Here is a 12,902-nt window from a genome sequence, read left to right as displayed (position 1 = left end):
AGCATTAGGCTGCAAGATAGCCAAGATGAGGGTGAGAGGAAAAATGAGAGTGAAATAGTTTGACTTTATTTCTGTGCTGAATCTGGGTCTGTTGTCCGTTCCAGTCCTTCTGTCTATGGTGAGTCCTAGATTTGAACACCTAAGTCTCTTGTTTAAACAGCGGGAATACAGGAACCTCTTGTTTAGGTCCAAAGACCGTTGTCAGGGGTACTTTGTCGCTTCTCCACCTGCTCAGTCTTGGATGGGTTTTGTTTTGGGGTGTGTTTCTTTTTGTTGTATTTGTTGTTGTCATTGTTGTTGTTGTCATTGTTGTTGTTCTGTTTTGTAGAAACCTAGACTCTATATGTAAATTTGGAGTTTAAAAAAGAAGAGGAGGATTAATATTATGGTAATCGTTTTATTCTATATAAGGAATGTAATATTAATGTAGTTGGGGCCGTACTGTAATGAACATTTTGGTGCCTGTTTTTTATTTTTATTTTTATTTTCCATGTTTCGTAAAATATATGTGAGTCTTAATCAGTTTGTATTCTCTTTTTTTGTGGGGAGTGGGCAAAACACAACAGGATTCCTTTCCCCTACCACCTCCTTCCTCAGATACCTCCATCCTTTCCTTCTGATTTTTGCTGCCTGAGGACTGCATGCTCTCATATGGGTGGGGCCAGAAGCAAATTTTACCTTTGTACTAGGGTTACCATAATCAGGACACAAAGCTGTTGAGCTTTTATTTTTTTATTTTTTGCACAAACCTGTTGAGCAAATGAAGTTTTTAGCTATTTTAAAATGAAATTTGCCAAAAACAAATTTCAGCTTGCAGCTATTTCTACCTGGACACTGTTTCCAACTGCCATATTCTGGCTATGTCTGGGAAATTCTGGCCGTATGGCAATCCTTTTTGTACAGTAGGCTAGTTTCCTCACACAGCCAAACCCTCTCAGTATCTTCCATCCAGGAAGCAGGAGGCATTATTCAGTTACTTTATTTCTTTGTTAAATCAATACATGACATAAAAACAAAACAATAACCCCACAGTTTAAAAGGCCATATATTGTTTAATCGGTCAAATGCCTGGTTATAAAGGAACATTTTTGCCTGATATCTAAAGATATGTAATGAAGGCACCAGGCGAAGTTCACTGGGGAGAGCATTTCACATGGAACCATTGCAGAAAAGGCCGCTTCTTGTGCTGCCACCCTCTGAACCTCTCGGAAGAGGCACATGAAGAAGGGCTTCAAAGGATGATCTCAGGGTCTGGGTAGGTTCCTACAGAGAGAGGCGGTCCTTGAGGTAATTGTGGCCCTGAGCCATTTAATGCTTTATAGGTCAAAACCAGGCATCCAGTCTAGGGAATTACCGGTACACACCAACAGTGCCTCAAGTCTTATCTGAATTGTGTGTCAGTCTGTTGACTCTCATCCAGTCCATTACCAAGAAGGCATGTCGGTTAGTGGGGACTGAGGGATCTTCAGCCCCCCCAATTTTCAAGGAGGGGGCCACCCCCACAAAAAAATCCTGTGGTCCCGCTCCACCTCCTCCCTGCCAATGCTACGTGGGGAGAAGAAACCAAGAGCCCAGCTCTTTGCTCCCCATTCCCCACCCGGCATGCAAACACCGGCATTGCGGCAGCAAGGGTGGGACGCCTCTGTGTCACAGTCTGGCGCATGAGTATTCCCACACTTGGTGGGGGCATGTGGTATGCCCTGATACCAAGGCAAGATAATGTTTCAGCATGTCCTGTGTCTCACCTACAGATATAAAGGAGAAGTAGAGCTGTGTATCATTGCATATTATTAACGACCCCCCTCCTATGGGACGCAATGAAAGCGGTCACCAGAGGAGCTTGCATAAAAGAGAAAACATTCCTTAAAAAACAAACCTCCTCAAAAAATAGCAAAATAGAACAAGACATCACAGCCCTCTCAACACGCTACAAACAAACAGGATCTAAAAAACTCCTCAAACTTATAGAACAAAAAAGGAGAGCTGGGCATGTTTAGCCTGGAGAAGAGGAGGTTAAGGGGTGATATGATAGCCATGTTCAAATATATAAAAGGATGTCACATAGAGGAGGGAGAAAGGTTGTTTTCTGCTGCTCCAGAGAAGCGGACACGGAGCAATGGATCCAAACTACAAGAAAGAAGATTCCACCTAAACATTAGGAAGAACCTCCTGACAGTAAGAGCTGTTCGACAGTGGACTTTGCTGCCAATGAGTGTGGTGGAGTCTCCTACTTTGGAGGTCTTTAAGCAGAGGCTTGACAACCATATGTCAGGAGTGCTCTGGTGGTGTTTCCTGCTTGGCAGGGGGTTGGACTCGATGGCCCTTGTGGTCTCTTCCAACTCTATGATTCTATGAGAGAACTAGACTCCCTAGAAATGATCAACGTTCTTTATTCTAAACAACGTTTCTATGAATATGGAGGGGAAAACTCCAGATTACTAGCAAATAGATGTAGGAAAAAAGCACTCAAAACAAGAATACACTGCATCACCAAAAAAGACGGCAATATAACATTCTCCCCTGAAGAAATAACCTCAGAATTTGCAGAATTCTACTCCAACCTATACACCTCCCATAACCCACCAGAGAAGGAAATCAGAACATTTTTAGCAGGACTGACCATGCCTACCCTAACTGATGAGGAACAGGAATACATGGACAGCCCTATCACCCCAGAGGAAATAGATGCGGTCCTCAAAAACCTGAAACCACACAAAGCCCCAGGCCCAGACGGCTTCACAGCAGAATTCTATAGGAAATTCAAAGAACCCTTGATGCCCTACATGACTCGCCTGTTCAATGACATCATGAAAGGGGGGCCCATCCCCCAAACCTGGACCCACTCCAAAATAGTCTCCATCCCAAAACCACTAAAAGACAGCCTCAAAGTAGAATCATACCGCCCAATCTCATTAATAAACCAAGACTACAAGATATTCACATCAATCTTGGCCAACCACCTAAAAAACTTCCTACACAAGTTAATAGCCCCAGACCAGACTGGCTTTGTCCCTGGCCGCAATATAACAGACCCCATCAGGAAACTACTGAACCTGATCGAACACAGCAAGGCAACCAAACTCCCATTGACAATTATGTCCCTAGACATCCTCAAAGCCTTTGATTGCTTAGAGTGGAAATACATATTAGCAGTACTAACTAACATGAAATTTGGCCCCAACTTCCTACAAATCCTCAAACAGATATACTCCCAAGCCTCAGCAAAATGCAGAACTAACAATATGGATTCTAATACTATAGCTATCCAAAGAGGCACAAAACAAGGATGCCCACTGTCTCCCTTCTTATTTATCCTGGCTCTGGAACCCTTAGCAATCCGCATCCGAGCAGCCACAGACATCAAGGGAGTGGAAATAAAAGGCAGAACCTATAAATTAGGGCTCTTTGCAGATGACCTAATGGTCACAACACCAGACCCCATAAGCACAGCAACCTCCCTCATCAGAGAACTCAGCACATTTGCAATGGTGTCGGGCCTACAGGTAAATTTTACAAAGTCAGAAGCTATGTGCTTCAACACCCCTCCTCACACCCAAAAAGAACTCATGAAGGTCACCAAAATAAAACTCTGCCACACCAAGTTCAGATACCTAGGGGTACAAATAACCAGAAACCTCAATAAATTGTACCTCCACAACTACAAGCCCCTGTGGTGACAAATTAACAAAGACCTAAAGAGATGGAATAACATGAATTTCACTCTCTCAGACAAAATTGCCATGATCAAAATGATCACACTCCCAAAACTAACCTACCTATTCCAAACCCTCCCAATCTGGATCCCCTCAACCCAACTCCGCAGTTGGCAGAGAAAACTACACTCTTTTATCTTCTCACATAAAAAACCAAGAATAAGGCCCAAATACCTGCACCTCCCCACCTCAGAAGGAGGATGGGGAATCCCCAACATAGAAGCATATTACATTGCCAACCAAATACGCCATATAATCCCATATATACTAGAAGATGAGACAAAACAATGGGTACACCTAGAGAGGGACACAATTGAAAACACCTGCACCACAACATATCCACTCCCCCCAAACAAACTAAAGAAAATTCCCACAACACTTAACAGGTACACACAGACCATGCTCAAAGCATGGAAAACAGAAATAGGCAAACTATCCCCAACCCCATCCCCACTAATCCCCCTGGCGTACCACCCATTATTCCACCACGCAGCACAAAACCTCCAGATAAAAACCTGATGAACCAAAGGCTTATATCGCCTAATAGACTTTTAGAAAAATAACAAACCTTTGTCAACACAAGAAATACAAGACAAACTAGAAGACACCCAAATGCACAACACCAACTACATGCCCTCTTAAACAACCCAACAGTAAAATCAGCAACAACTAGGCCCCTGACAACCTTTGAAAACCTCCTCCTAACAACAAAGGGAAACGGTAAAGGGACGGTATCCGCAATACACAAAATACTACTCCAAAATCCCAAAAATCCCCTAGACGCAATCAAAAAACAATGGGAGAATGACATAGGCTATGAGATTAACCCCACTCAATGGACCAGAACGTGGTCTAAACCCCCCCCCCTTTAAATCCATATCAACGAAAAGAAAAGAACTCACACTGAAACTCACCTACAGGTGGTACCTAACACCAAGAAAACTAGCGCTAATACACCCAGGAACCTCACCAAAATGCTGGAGTGGGTGCACCTCCACAGGCACATACCTCCACATGTGGTGGGAGTGTCCCAAAATCCAACTATTCTGGACAACAGCCATACAAGAAATATGTAAAATAACTAAGCAAGTATTAGACTTCACCCCAGAATTGGCCCTACTAAACATCTTCCAAGACAACAATGCCCATTTACACCACAAAGAACTCATAACCCACCTACTTTCAGCAGCCATAAACACCATAACCAGACACTGGAGAGACCTGTCAGGAGTAAGCATGGACCAATGGTACCAAATAGTATGGGAAACAGCCTTACTAGAAAAATTAACCAATAAACTGAAACTGACACGGGGACAAACAGAAGAAGACACCTTCACCCCGGTATGGCTCCCCTTTATCACATACACACCCCAACAGGACAATGACAATAATCCGCCAACAGCATACAAATCAATATGGCTAACCTGATCCAAAACACCCACCCACCTCACTCACACACGAAAACAAAGATCACCACAGCCAATCACAAACAAACAATCACACCCTAGGCCAACCCCAACCTCTCTCACCACCAAAGGAACACAAGTGAACAACACAAGCACGCTGACACCAAACTCTACATACGTTAAGCATAATAGAAACACCGCTACCCGACCCCACCCCCATCCATCTCCCCTCCCTCCACCCCCTTTCTTTTTTTCTTTTCTTTTTTTTCTTCTCCCCCTAATGCCTCAACAAATGAAACGGATTTGTAAAAATGTTACATGGAAAAAAAATACGAGGCATTACACTTACACTGTAAACAAGAAAACCCTTAATAAAATATTTTAAATTTTTTTAAAAAAATCATTGCATATTATTGACAACGTACTCCAAAACATGGAGAGTCCCGGGACACCTTCCAGGTGGGCAAGGCCAGTGAGGCTGGGGAGAGTTTTCAGGGCCAGATGGAAATGCCTGTATTTGTACTCCCCCACTGAGCCTGAGGCTTTGCCTCTCCTTTTTATCTCAAACCATCTCTCAACCCCAAATGGGCCTTCTTCATGAAATGATCATAGACTCTTCTCCATCCCAGTTCCCTTTTGTCATACTCACTCATCCTTGTCCAACACTCATTTCTTCCCTGTTAGGGGACTCGTACACCTTCATGAGATCAACACTTCCTCTCTCTTTTGAATAAACATTTAAAGCTGGGGCAGCTTTTTGTGTGGTTCTTGAGAAGGTGAGGGAAAGGAACCTAAGGAGGAAAGGCATGGGTCCTTCGTCATCAGCCTGGCCAGCTCAGAACTGGTTTAATTCCAGCTCTCAACCCTGGAAATGTGGAGCAAAGTACCATAGGTGGAGACTACACACATCTGTTGAGTGCTTTTCTTTGCCGCTGAGCAGCATAATTAATAGGATTAACCATTTTTTATGGCTTAACCATCCATTAAACCAGGACTGGGGAAGCTGTGGCCTTCCTGATGTCCTTGGACTCCAGCTTCCATCACACCAGCCAAAGTTGCCAGTGAACAGGAATGATGGGAATTGAAGCTCATCAGGAGGACCACATGTTCCCTAGCCTAAGGTTACTAAAAAAAATTTCAATGAATCCGGGGACACTTTTCAACTTCAATGGATTTTGTATGGGGACTGATTTGTAAATCCGGGAACTGTCCCCGGGAAACGGGGATGTCTGGTACCCTTACCCTAGCCCTACATTAACCCAATATGTACAAAACATAAACACAAAGTTACTGCCTCAATAGAACCAGTTAGTAAACATGACAAGAGCTAACAACTCTAAGCAATGCACAATATCTTGGTTTTGTCACCTGCACGGTAATGTATTTAATAGACCTCTCAAGAAAGGTATTCAAAAGGATCAGCATGAAGCCACTTCAGAAAGGGATTGATGACGTATTCTGCAACCCAGAGTGCTGTGTGGAGCCAGAAGCAAAGCCGGGCAGAGCAATGGGTGCAAATGCTGCCTTTAAGCTGTAAGCGACTGTATTTTTCGCTCCGTAAGACGTACCTGACCATAAGACGCACCTAGTTTTTAGAGGAGGAAAGGGGGAAAGCCCCATTTGGGGGGGGGATTAGCTCACAGCTGTGCAGCTTCTTTTGCAAAGGGGAAAAGCCCCATTCTTTTGAGGATCAGCTCAAAGTTGTTGAGCTTACTTTGCAAAGGGAAAAAATCCTGGTTTTATGGGGTTCAACTCACAGTTCTGCGGCTTCTTTAGGAAAGGAAAGGGAGCCGTTTCTACAGTTTCCAAACAGATAATCTAATCAGCAAGTCACATGTGGCTGGGGAAACAAACAGCCTCCGTCTGAAGAACCTTCAACAATGGAGGCCTGGGCAAGGGGGCAGGACCAGAAAGGGAGCCAGCGATCCACCACACATTCACTCCATAAGACGCACAGACATTTCCCCTTACCTTTTAGGAGGAAAAAAGTACCTCTTATGGAGTGAAAAATACGGTAGCTTCCACATACACCCAGACAACCATCTCTGCCCTTCATCCAGGCAAGCAAGAGGCATGGTCAGTGCTCAGGGACACATTCCAGCATAGGTGCTTGGGCCCACACGATAATACAAAGTCCATGAAAAATGTCGGCAGGCGGCAGTGGCGCTGCTTCCAAGAGAGAGAAGCAGTTCAGCTCCGCCCTCTTTGGCCTGCCTGTCTGAGTCCCTCCCCGCGGAAAAGGGTGTCTCGCTGGTTGCGGATAGGAGGCGTTGCCGCCACCGGCCACCACAACACGGACATTTGATGTCACACACCTGCACAAGGGAATTTACTGGGGGGTTAATGCTATTGTATTTGTTATATTTCTTTGTCTTTAATAAAACAAAACAAAAAAGTGGATAATTTCTCCCAACAGATTCAATTTTGGATGCAATTTTGCCTAATATTAATATTTAATTAATTAATTAATTAATTAATTATACCCCACCCTCCCCGACCAGAGCCTGGCTCAGGGCAGCTAACACCAATAAAATCACAGTAAAAAAACATAGTAGGGGGGAAAGAAAAAGAAAAAAACAATTTAAAAATACAGGTTAAAATGCAATACACAATCTTGAAATCACTTCTCACTAATTTTGTATGTTATTTTCACTAATATATTGATTTTTATGGAGTTTTTCTTTCCCTTAATGCTATTTAATTCAACTCAAAAGTATAGTAATCCTTATATATACAAAGAACCTGTCCTTCCAAATTATAGTATTATAGGGCTCATTTTACATTCCTCTGCATTCACAACAATTTATATCTGAACCAGCCATTAACCCAGACATTTGAAATTCCGGAGTGGTGAAATAACAACTCCATCTTCACTACCTGTACTTCTAGGATTTCTAAATCATGTAACATCTGCAGAAGCAGCTCCTCCAGGAAAGCACGAAGAGCCTGACCCAACCACCAGGGGGCAGCGTATCGCTAGAAAATCCAGCCATGTGTTTCAGGACGCTTTGTCAGAGGTCTCACCAAATCTCTTAGTAACTTTCTAGAGGTGCATAAAAATATGGATGGTGTCGGGAAAGCGGGCAGAGAAGCTGAACATGGGGGGAAACAGGGGGACATATATGAAGCTTATTGAATTTAAAGGTGATGCTATAAGACTCAAAAAGAGAGAAGAGGTGGCAGGACTAGTCAGATTGGTTCCAATATCTGCAAGTAAATGAGATTTTTGAGAAAGGATAAAGAGAGGATTTATGGAAGGTGGATCAGAATTTGAAAAAAATAAATATTAGGAAATAGCAAAAAATTAATATCCAAAATATATAAAATCCTACTAGAATGGGAAACGAAAGATGAATTAGTGGAGGCTGCAATGATACATGGGGTGTCAGATATTGGACATAATACTGAATTTTCGGCTTGGGGAAAATTGTAGAATAGGACAATATTTATTTCAGCTTGTTATGCAATCTAAGAGAATCTTCAAAAAATGATATACAGATGGTATCTGATGCGAGGTAAATTGGTTAAAATGTTCAAGAGAGGTTCCAATCTGCTGGAAATGTTCAGAGACAGAAGGCTCCTTAATACATATGTGGTGTCACTGTAAGTATGCCAAAAAAAAAGTTGGGAGATGGTATATGAAGAATTTTTAAAAATGTTCAAGCATACATTTCCAAAAAAACCAGAAGGCTTCTTGCAAGCAATAGTAGGGGAAGAAATTCCAAAGGAAGTAAAAAACTTATTCCTATATGCAACAGTGGCTGCAAGAATAGTCTATGCAAAGAACTGGAAAGAAAAGATTACTCCAACAAAGGAACAGTGGTTGCACAAATTAATAGAATTTGTGGAACTAATGAGTATGATGGCAAAAATAAGAAACCAGGATGAAAATAAAATAAAAAGTGGTGGGATGCCTTTCGATAATATTTAAAAAGAGACGGTAGTAAGGCAAACTTTCAAGTGGGAATAAACTTGTGATCAGCAGAGGGGGGAAATAAAATAAATAAATAATCTTAGGGATGGGAAGGTGGAAAAATAAAGGAGATGTAGTTAATCAAAGAAAATGTCTTAGGAGGTCAGTGAGGGATAGGTTGGGAAGCCTAGGTAGTATTAAGATAGGATGAAGAATGTGTGTACAGCAAACTGTAAACTGAAAAATGCATTAAAAAGTTTATTTTTAAAAATGGATGGTTTGGGGAAATCAGGCAGAGAGATGTTTCTGTCCTTCTCCCATATACCAGAACCAAGCTGAACACCAGGAGGGTTCAGGAAAGAAAAATGACTTTCTTTAGTTCATAGTTGCTTCTAACTCTGCTTAATGAACATTCATCCTGATTTCAAAGACACTGATAACATATAGACAGGGAACTGTGGGAATTGTTTATTTGTAAAGAGTCTCCTAGTGACTCTTACACCCTTAGCAAACTATAGTTCCCAACCAGTTTTCTAGCCAATCAGCATTCTGCACAGAAACCTTTTGCTGAGCTTCACTCTTGACATCACTTCCTCTAGCCAATCAGTATTGTGCACAAAGATCTTTTTGCTGAGCTTGACTCCAGGAGAAAAACAGATATTTGTTTAAACAGCAAATTATAAATACACTTCCAGAGCGGTCCCCTCACTCGAATAATCCTGTTTGTGCAGTCTTAATTATATCCTCCTGACCCAGACAAATTACTCTAAAGTATTTCACTGGACTCTTAAGTTATAGTCAATAGTGGAGCTGAGGAGACTCAACTCTTCCTCATTTCCGCTTTATTTGGGTTTCTCTTCTTCTTGTGGTGATAGTAACTGGTTACCACAGAACTCTATATTTAGGTCTCGCTAGCCTCAGCTTCTACAAAACTGTAAAGAGACACAGTGTACCACACTTGATTCTTTCATTCAAACATATTTTGGAACATTTAGAGATTGCAGCAGCAGCAGAAACTTTCTGCTCTGGTACAGAAGGGCAATCCTGTACTTCGCCTTTGCAGGAAACTACCTTGGTATTATGCCCAGAGAGTTGCACGGTGATATTGCAAACATGAAACAGCATGAACAGGCTGCCGGAAACCCAGGTTAGATAATGGTCCAAATGGACACCGTTGGCAGGGTCAAACAGCAATAAGGTGACCTTATGTAGACTACATGGGCAGAGTACTGCTCATTTTTGTCCTCTGAGCTGCATGCACTGGTAGACAGCTATTTGACAGCAGGATGTGGGTTGGAAGTGTCATTCAGAACACCACTTGGCTGCTCTTTTGTCCCACATTGTTGCACATGTATTTATTTACATCAGGGGTGGAGAACTTTCTTGACCCAAGAGCCACATTCCATCCTGGACAACCTTCTAGAGGCTGCATTCCAGAGGTGGGTGGGGCCAGAGGCAAAAGCAGACAGAGCAACAAACATATCCTCCCCCTTTGTACACCTCCTACTCTCACACACACCACTCGCTATCTTCCAGACAGGTGAGCAAGAGAGGTGATCAGAGTTCAAGGTCATATCCCAGCATGCTCTTCGGCAAGATCCTTGGGGCGGGTACCTTGGCAGCTGACCACGCCTCGCCGTTTCTCCGGAAGGCTTGCCCTCGCAAGTTGTGGAGGGCACACCTCTCTCCCTTGAAACAGGTCCAGGTTTTGCATATTTAAGCAGCAGGAAAATCAGCCAGGCACACCCTGGAATCCTGACCATGGCCCACGTGCCCCGGGGCTGTTTTCCTCAACAGTGACAAAGGCCAACAAAGTTGTGGGTGTCTCTCTGGATGTTTGCTGCTGACCTCATACTTTGACTTAAGAACTCCCGCATGAGATTTCTGAGCTACAGTTTATAAGCAAGTTTGAGTCTATTCCATTTGGCCTCAGTCCAGATTGTGGGTTTCTTGCCACACTACCAGTGTTAAATTAGTGTTACACAGTTCAAGTGGTAAATATCGTCTCTGATGACTTCTGTTGCGAAAGGATCCAAAAGGCAGTATCTTCATTAGGACCAAGCTGATCAAGGCAACAGAATGGCCAAATGTCTGCGTTCAGACTAGATGTTTATGTGTGCAGGGGGAGAAGAGTAAATATGCCGTCATGGGTGGTGGTGGGGGGCGCTGTATGTCTACACAGAAGTAAATCTTGATACATTCAACGGGACTTATTCCTAGATAGGAATTTGCAAGGTGGAGAAGCAGAGCAGTTACACAGGAACATAAAAACACAGGGAGCTATTCAAAAGAGTTTTACTCAGAACAGAGCTATTGAAAACAATGGACATAACTCAGCCATGTTCATTAATTTGAATGGGACTCCACTGAGTAAAACTTACTCACCCACTGCCTTCTACTGAGAACAGAGCATTGTTTAATGCATCTCACTACTGTCTACACCAGGGGTCAACAACCTTTTTCAGCTGTGAGCTGGTCTATCGTCCCTCAGACCATATGGTAGGCTGGACTATATATTGGGGGGGGGGATGAACAAAATCCTATGCCCCACAAATAACCCAGAGAAGCATTTTAAATAAAAGGACACATTCTACACATGTAAAAACACACTGATTCCCGGACCGTCCGTGGGCCGGATTGAGAAGGTGATTGGGCCGCATCCAGGCCCCGGGCCTTAGGTTGCCTTCCCCTGGTCTACACTGACAGGCGGTGGCTCTCCAGGGTTTCAGAAGGGGTTTCTCTCAGCTCTGCTGCCTGCCATCTTCCTCCTCCTTGGAGTAAGGGGTGTACTGTAGAACCCAGTAGGGAGGAGGATGGGGACAAGATTAGTTCTCTCTGATTGTCTTGCGGCATCCTCTGCTGGCCTCCCTGTCCTCTGGCTTACCAGTCCCAATGGCACCAGCCACCACTGCTGGATTGGCAGGGGAGCACCCACATGCCCCTGCCCTGTACTACCTTGCCCTGCCCCATCCAGGCAAGTGGGGAGGAGGGTGGGGCACAAGTGGACTGTGTTGGCTCCACCTGTCACTGGCCCTTGCTCTGACTGCTGCTGGCCCTGCCTGTGGGCATGACTTAGTTTGGAAAACTTTCCTTCCTCAAGCCTGATGTTTCCCTGGCATTCCTGTAACGCTGGAAACTTCTAAAATTGAATTCCAGAACTAGTGTGTGTGCAACTTCCCACAACTTTCATTTTGTTCTGATTGGTTCTCATGCTTTTTTCCCCTTCCCCTTTTTTAAAAAATCCTTATCTGAAGAGTTCTTCCAGATGGGCCTGCTTATTGAACAATCAACCTGATTTGCTAACACAAAGCTTAAGCAAAGTTTATGCCCTGCTGTTTATTGAACTTTTGCTCTGATTTGTTTGTGGGGAGGTTATATGTCATCCTGCTAATTATTTGTTCACACAACACTTTTTAGTGCATTTCCCTGTAACTTTCCTAACTGCCAAAAGTTGCTGGTTTTCTGTTGTTGTTTTTTTAAAGTGGATTTGTTGCACCAAAGCCCTCTGATCACCCGCAGGACTTGTCAGGGCACACAGCTACTCGTCCACATTGACAAAGATATAATAATGATGGTGCTCTTTATTTCATAGAAATAATTATATAATTGTAGAGGTGGAAGGGACCCCCCTGGGTCATCTAGTCCAACCCCCTGCAATACAGGAATCTAAACTGAGGCATTCATGACATATGGCCATCCAGCCTCTGCTTAAAAACCTCCAAGGAAGGAGAGGCCACAACCTCCTGAGGGCAACTGTTCCACTGTCAAACACCTCTTACTATCAGTGGGTTCTTCCTGGTGTTTAGTTAATCCGTCTCTTCCTACAACAACAAGAGCGAAGTCCTAGAGCCATATAAAAATAGCCCTGCT

The 12,902-nt window shown here is 43.4% G+C and overlaps 1 long non-coding RNA gene across 1 annotated transcript; it reads right to left on the bottom strand.

Moving 5' to 3' along the window:
- Window positions 1-44: 44 nt before the first annotated feature.
- LOC310698657 lies at window positions 45-7,078 on the bottom strand. The gene is made up of 2 exons (XR_014521666.1): window positions 6,877-7,078; window positions 45-339 (listed from the first exon to the last, which is right to left on the bottom strand). It is a non-coding gene; the product is annotated as an uncharacterized lncRNA (long non-coding RNA).
- Between the last annotated feature and the right edge of the window lie 5,824 nt (window positions 7,079-12,902).

The sequence above is a fragment of the Podarcis liolepis genome, assembly GCF_965112155.1.
Source record: "Podarcis liolepis genome assembly, chromosome: Z".
In the NCBI taxonomy this organism is placed as follows: Eukaryota; Metazoa; Chordata; class Lepidosauria; order Squamata; family Lacertidae; genus Podarcis; species Podarcis liolepis.
Note: the sequence above shows the minus strand (reverse complement) of the source record. Positions and strands in the feature narration are given on the sequence as shown.